Genomic DNA, 6000 nt, shown 5'->3' on the forward strand with positions numbered 1-6000 from the left:
AAGTAGAATGGCTGCCTTAGACCGATAGGTGCATCAGTAGAGAGACAAAGATAAAAATACAGCAGATTTACTGACCCGAAGTTACCATGGAAGTCGCCCTTCCACAGTGACTACAGATGTCTTTGTTTTCTTCACTTGATAACCCGCATCCTTCGGGCTTTATTATGAGCATGTAAAAAGCACAAGAACAACTCTTACAGTTTATTCTCCAAATGAGGATAAGGATTGACAGTGAAATTTGTACCCCATTACAGCCCGCGCTGGTGGTCACGGTCCAGCAGAGTTCTCAGCATTTGCCTTCTCCCTATCTCTGTGACTCGAGCTGATATGCAGAGGGAAACTTCTGCCTCTGTATGGTGATATTTTATTTGTACTGAAATGTGATTTTAATTTTATGTTAATAAATAAAGTTGCCCTGGGGTCAGAGCTATTAGAGCCATAGCAAGAGCGTGGTGGTTAGAAGAGCTAGGTAGATTTCTGTGTGTTCAGGGATACAGCCAGTATTGGAGACATATGCCTTTAAGACCTGGAGGGCGGTACTTACAGGCAGTGATGAGGCAGTCATGTGGTTGGGTTTAGGACCAATGAGAAGGCAGAACAGAAAGACTATTTAAACACAGACAAACAGGAAGTAGCTCTCTCTCGGGGAAGTTAGGAGCACTGCAGGAGGTAAGATTTTATCTCTGAGCTCTGACCTCTCGGCTTTCTCTTTTACATTGGCTCTGTGTTTCTTATTTTAAAAGACGATTGGTTACATCTACACCTCTGCCCATGTCTGTCTACGTGTTAGAGCCACAGGACAACCTGGAGAATCTGCAAGGCATGGGTTCTGCAAACTCAGACCTCTGTGTCTGTGAAAGAAGCCACTTACTCATCTCTGCTTTGCTGAAGGCTGCTTAACCTGCAGGAAGGCGGCTGCAGCTCGGAAAGCAGTCTTCCCAGAGGACAGTGCCAACAGTCTGTCTCCCTCACTCCAGGGTCAGGGTCATAGAACCACGCTGAAGAACCACACAGGATTCCTGAGTGGCATTTTTCCAATCGTGCCTCAGAGTATGGGAGGAGATGAGATTGTGGGCTCCAGTCCCCAGCTGGCCCTTTCCCCGGCAGCCTCTCACCAGTAATGGCCTGCTTGTTTATTTGTTTGTTTGTGTTTTCCCTTGTCCTGGCCAAGGGATGAGGTGCCATCAGTCAGCACACACAAAGCAGCCACTTGTACTCTGAGGACAGTTTTACAGAGCTCCACCCCACCCCCTTCCCTTTGTACAGGACACTCTGGAAGCAGAAAGGCTTGAAGACTGGAGGCAGGCTGATGCTTTCTGGTGAAAAGCCAGTCACCACTCTCCAGCTCTGGGCTGAGAAAAGTGTCCTCACTCCAGGAAGCCAGTTTCATCAGATGCTGACACACCAGTTCACCCAGTGCCAGCTGAGCGAAGTCTGGGAAAGCATTCCTCTGGGATCCCTTCTGCCAACAGCCTCAGTGACATGTTCTCTGGTGGCAGTGGCTTCTCGTTGAGGCGAGTGAGGAGCCACAGGCTTTCCCCACGACATCAGCTCCCTCTAAGTGAATTTGCAAAGGCTTAGCCTACACCCCCACCCCAGGCAAGCTGCTGCTGCCTCCAGTTCTGCAGCCCAGTGCTGGATTGTAACACCATGGTCACCTGGGCTGTCTCAGGCAGTTAGCTGGCCCTGGAGCACATGATTCCTACCCACTGCCTGGTTTCCTCCTCTGCAGAACAGAAAGAGCAGCTGCGCCTGTTAGACATGTCACAGCATCAACAGTCAACTTGACACAGACCCGCAGTCACCCAGGACAAGGGACCTCAGCTGAGGAATCGCCTCCATCCGATTGGCTTGTGGCTGTGTCCTGTGAGATCTTAATTGCTAATTGATGGAGGAGGACCCAGCCCAGTATGGCCATGCCACCCTTGGGCAGGTGGGCCTGGGGTAAAGAAAGATAGCTGGGCAAGCAACAGGAGCAAGCCATTAAGCAGCGGTTCCCCTGTGGGCTCTGCTTCAGTTTCAGCCTCCAGGTTCCTGCTTGAGTTCCTGTCCTGACTTCACTCGGTGATAGACTGTGGCCTGAGAGTGTAAGCCTAAGCTGAACAGACCTTTCCCTCTCCAAAGCCGTTCTTGGTCATGCTGTTTAGAACACGACATTATTGTGAAGTCAAAAATGGAAACAGAGTGTTCACCACTGTACCTTTTAAGCAGTTCTCGGTATGGGTGGACGTAGCAAACACATTCCCAGCAGCTTCCACGTGACAGGATCCCAGACCCATCCCATACTGGCGCTTCCTGTGGGGCTCCACAGCAAGCAGTGGTCTAAGAGCTGTTTGTTGAGGAGCCCTAGCAACTGTCAGTGGGTGCTCACTGCATGTCAAGTGTCTGATGCGTATGAGGACCTTCACCGTGTCATGGCACAGTAGAGGGCAGCTCTGGGGAGACACTATGCCCAGCCTGCTTCTTTCAAGGTCAGTTTGTTTTGTTTTTTGTTTTTAATGTATCCCAGGGGCTGGAGAGATGACCTAGTAGTTTTGTACACTTGCTACTCTTTTAGAGACCCAGGTTCAGCTCCTAGGACCCCTATCAAGCAGCTCTTCATAGTCTCGCTCCAATTCTGAGGAAGCTGAAGCCATCTTTCAATCTCTGAGGGCAGACATGTGGTGCACATACAAACAAGAAGACATACACATACATACATGAAATATTAAAAATGATAAAATAGGGGGGGTGAATGCATATGCATGTGTGAGCGTGTGTGAGTGTGCACACATGTGTGTGTGAATGCCGTGGCAGAGGTCAGAAGGCAGCTCTGGGAAGTCACTTCTCTCACATTTACATGGGTTCTGGGAATGGAACTCGGGTCACCAGGCTTGAGTGGCAATCACCTTCACCTGCTGAGCCATAATGCTGGCCCAAGGTTAATATTCTTAACAGTTTGTGTGTGTTGGGGATGAGTCGGAAGTTAGCATCCATTCTGTCCCTTCTCACAAGAATCTCCATGAGAGGCACACATGGTTCTACCCATCTTACAGATGGGACCCAGTGAGATAAAGTAATATGTCCCAGTTCATGTGACCACTGTCAGTACCTACTCATCTACCAGGAGGCTATTATGAGGATTAAGTAGGATCATGCATGTGAACACTACCTTGGCCTACATCCTAGCATACTCTCCAGGCTGTTCCTGGCCTAGTGGACAATTCTTGATAAGTTTTTCTGCTGCTCATCTTGAAACGACCAGTTGGATGCAGTCTGTGGGAAAGGCTCTTCACCATCGCCAGCCAACAGGACCGATGAGTTTAAATTCAGCTGCCTGTGGGGGAAGCTGTAGCATGAATTCTAATTGGTCTTAAAAACCTGGAGTCAGATATCAGGGCAGATGCTGAAAGATCAGAGAAGCAAGGCAGCCACTGTCTCCTCTTCCTCCACGACTCTTCAGACCGCAAAGGGGGCGAGCTCCCGTCTCTGCCCATCTTCTTATATTCCTCTCTCAGGCTAGCCTTATCACTTCCTGCCTCTTGCTGTCCTCACATGGGGGAGCTGGGTTGATTCCTGATCTTTACTTTGACTCTTAGGAGAACCAAGTCTCTACACTGCTGTAGTTTCAAAGGACCAGCCAGCACTTGAGGCGTTACTACCACCTCCCTCCTCCTGGTCTCCTCCTCTCCCCTCCTCCCCCTCCCTCCCCCTCTGTCCTTCCTTTCTCTTCTCTTTCCCCCATCTCCTCTCTCTTTGGCTGGGTCTCACTATGTAGCCCAGGATAGACCTGCTGTGTAGCTCAGGCTGGCCTTGCACTTGAGTGCTGGGATTTAGATGAGCACCACCATACTCTGTTCAGATTCTCTCTTCCTCCCCTTCCAGACTCATTAAGCTCTTTTATTTTTTGAGATTATAATTACATCATTTCCCTTCCCTCCCTCCAAACCCTCCCGTTCACCTCCGACTCCCTTTCCAATCCATGGCCTCTTTTTTCTTAATTGCCATGACATAAATGCATGAGTACAACCTTGCTCGGTCTGTATCATGTGACTTGCATGCATGTTTTCAGGGGTGATGGTGTTAGAGAGCCAATGGCGTGCTCTTCCCTGGGGCAGACTTTCTCCCACTCTCAATGCTCCTTAGTGCCAACAGCTCTTCAAGGCTGAGGCCCCCTGAGCCTCCCCTGTCCCTTTGCCTCCTGTTGGTGTCGTCCTTGTTCGGCTCGTGTCTAGGCAGCCATGTTGGTGAGACCTCATGGTTTCCTTTCTGACATTTCTAAGAGACATGATCTCATAGCAAACTTCCCATTCCTCTCCCTGACAATCTTTCCACTCTCTCTTCCACAAGAGCCCTCGATCCTTGGGTTCGGGAGTTGTGTTGCTGATAGACCTGCTGGGACCGGGCACCACATGATCCCTTGTGCTCTGCATTTGATCCATTGTGGCTTTCTGTAACGGACTCTTGATGGGGGGTGAGAACTGCACTTAGAGCTGAATATTTGGAGGCTTTAACTTAATTTTTAAAAATGTATTCCAGTGGAATCGCTGTGGAGGTGGCATTGCCGTTTCCTCCCTTACACCAGAAGGTGTCGCCAGGCGGTGCCTGTGGGCCAGCCCTGGCATTGAATGGCCGCCGCTTGTTCTCCCTACTGGCGAGTGTCATAGTCTCCCTCTAGGGTTATGAAAATGGAAAAATGAATGACACTCAACACTGGGCAGGTGAGATCAGCATCATTGTATCAGATAGACCCACAGCTGGGGGGGGGGGGACGGCTCACACTTCTGCAGGGCCCAAGTGAGTAGAGGCTCAGGAACAGTGGCGACTGTGGGGGACCAGCTTCGGAGTACAGAGAGGGAGCTGATCCTGGTTTCTACCATGGATGTGATTGTCCTGCCTAAGTAACTCCTGAGAGAGAGGCAGGAGCTAGCTCTGGTCCCCTCAGTAAGGAGGTCTGCTGGAGCTGGGGACTGAACCTCTGAGTGAGGGTGGGGAGGGAATTGCAGCTGGGACCCCCAAGGCTTCTCCAGGTTTACCAGCTGTCGAGGCAGAACTTGACAAGGATTCAGGCCTGACATTGCAAAGGAGAGTCTAGCAGACGGCTTCTGGCACACACAGCTAGACGTCAAGATGAGGCAAGGAACTGAGAGGCACAGTCTGTCACACAAGCCTCGATGCTCTTCTTCCAAGCCAGAAATAGATTGTGACACCAAGAGCCCTCTGTACCAGCAAAGCTGTTCTCAAGTTTCCAAATGCACAGCCATTTTCAGCCCATGATGCACAACCGTCAGCCCATGGTTCATAACCATCAGCCCATGGTACACAACCGTCAGCCCATGGTACACAACTGTCAGCTCATGGTTCATAACTGTCAGCCCATGGTTCATAACCGTCAGCCCATGGTACACAACCGTCAGCCCATGGTTCATAACCGTCAGCCCATGGTTCATAACCGTCAGCCCATGGTACACAACCGTCAGCCCATGGTTCATAACCGTCAGCCCATGGTTCATAACCGTCAGCCCATGGTTCATAACCGTCAGCCCATGGTGCACAACCATCAGCCCATGGTTCATAACCGTCAGCCCATGGTGCACAACCGTCAGCCCATGGTTCATAACCGTCAGCCCATGGTTCATAACCGTCAGCCCATGGTGCACAACAATCAGCCCATGGTTCATAACCGTCAGCCCATGGTACACAACCGTCAGCCCATGGTTCATAACCGTCAGCCCATGGTTCATAACCGTCAGCCCATGGTTCATAACCGTCAGCCCATGGTACACAACCGTCAGCCCATGGTTCATAACCGTCAGCCCATGGTTCATAACCGTCAGCCCATAGTGCCGCGTTGTTCCTTCCACAAGATTCTGCAGACTTAGTTCAGCTTCTGCTAAGCCAAGATAATAAATTGGAGGAAAACATATCTCTAGGATTTTATAAGATGCATCTGTGGGAAGCATCTGAGTGATGAGCCCCATGTCAGTCTAAAGTCATGACCAGCACAATGAACACGAGCAC

This window comes from Peromyscus leucopus, chromosome 3 (genome assembly GCF_004664715.2).
Source record: "Peromyscus leucopus breed LL Stock chromosome 3, UCI_PerLeu_2.1, whole genome shotgun sequence".
Lineage (NCBI taxonomy): Eukaryota > Metazoa > Chordata > Mammalia > Rodentia > Cricetidae > Peromyscus > Peromyscus leucopus.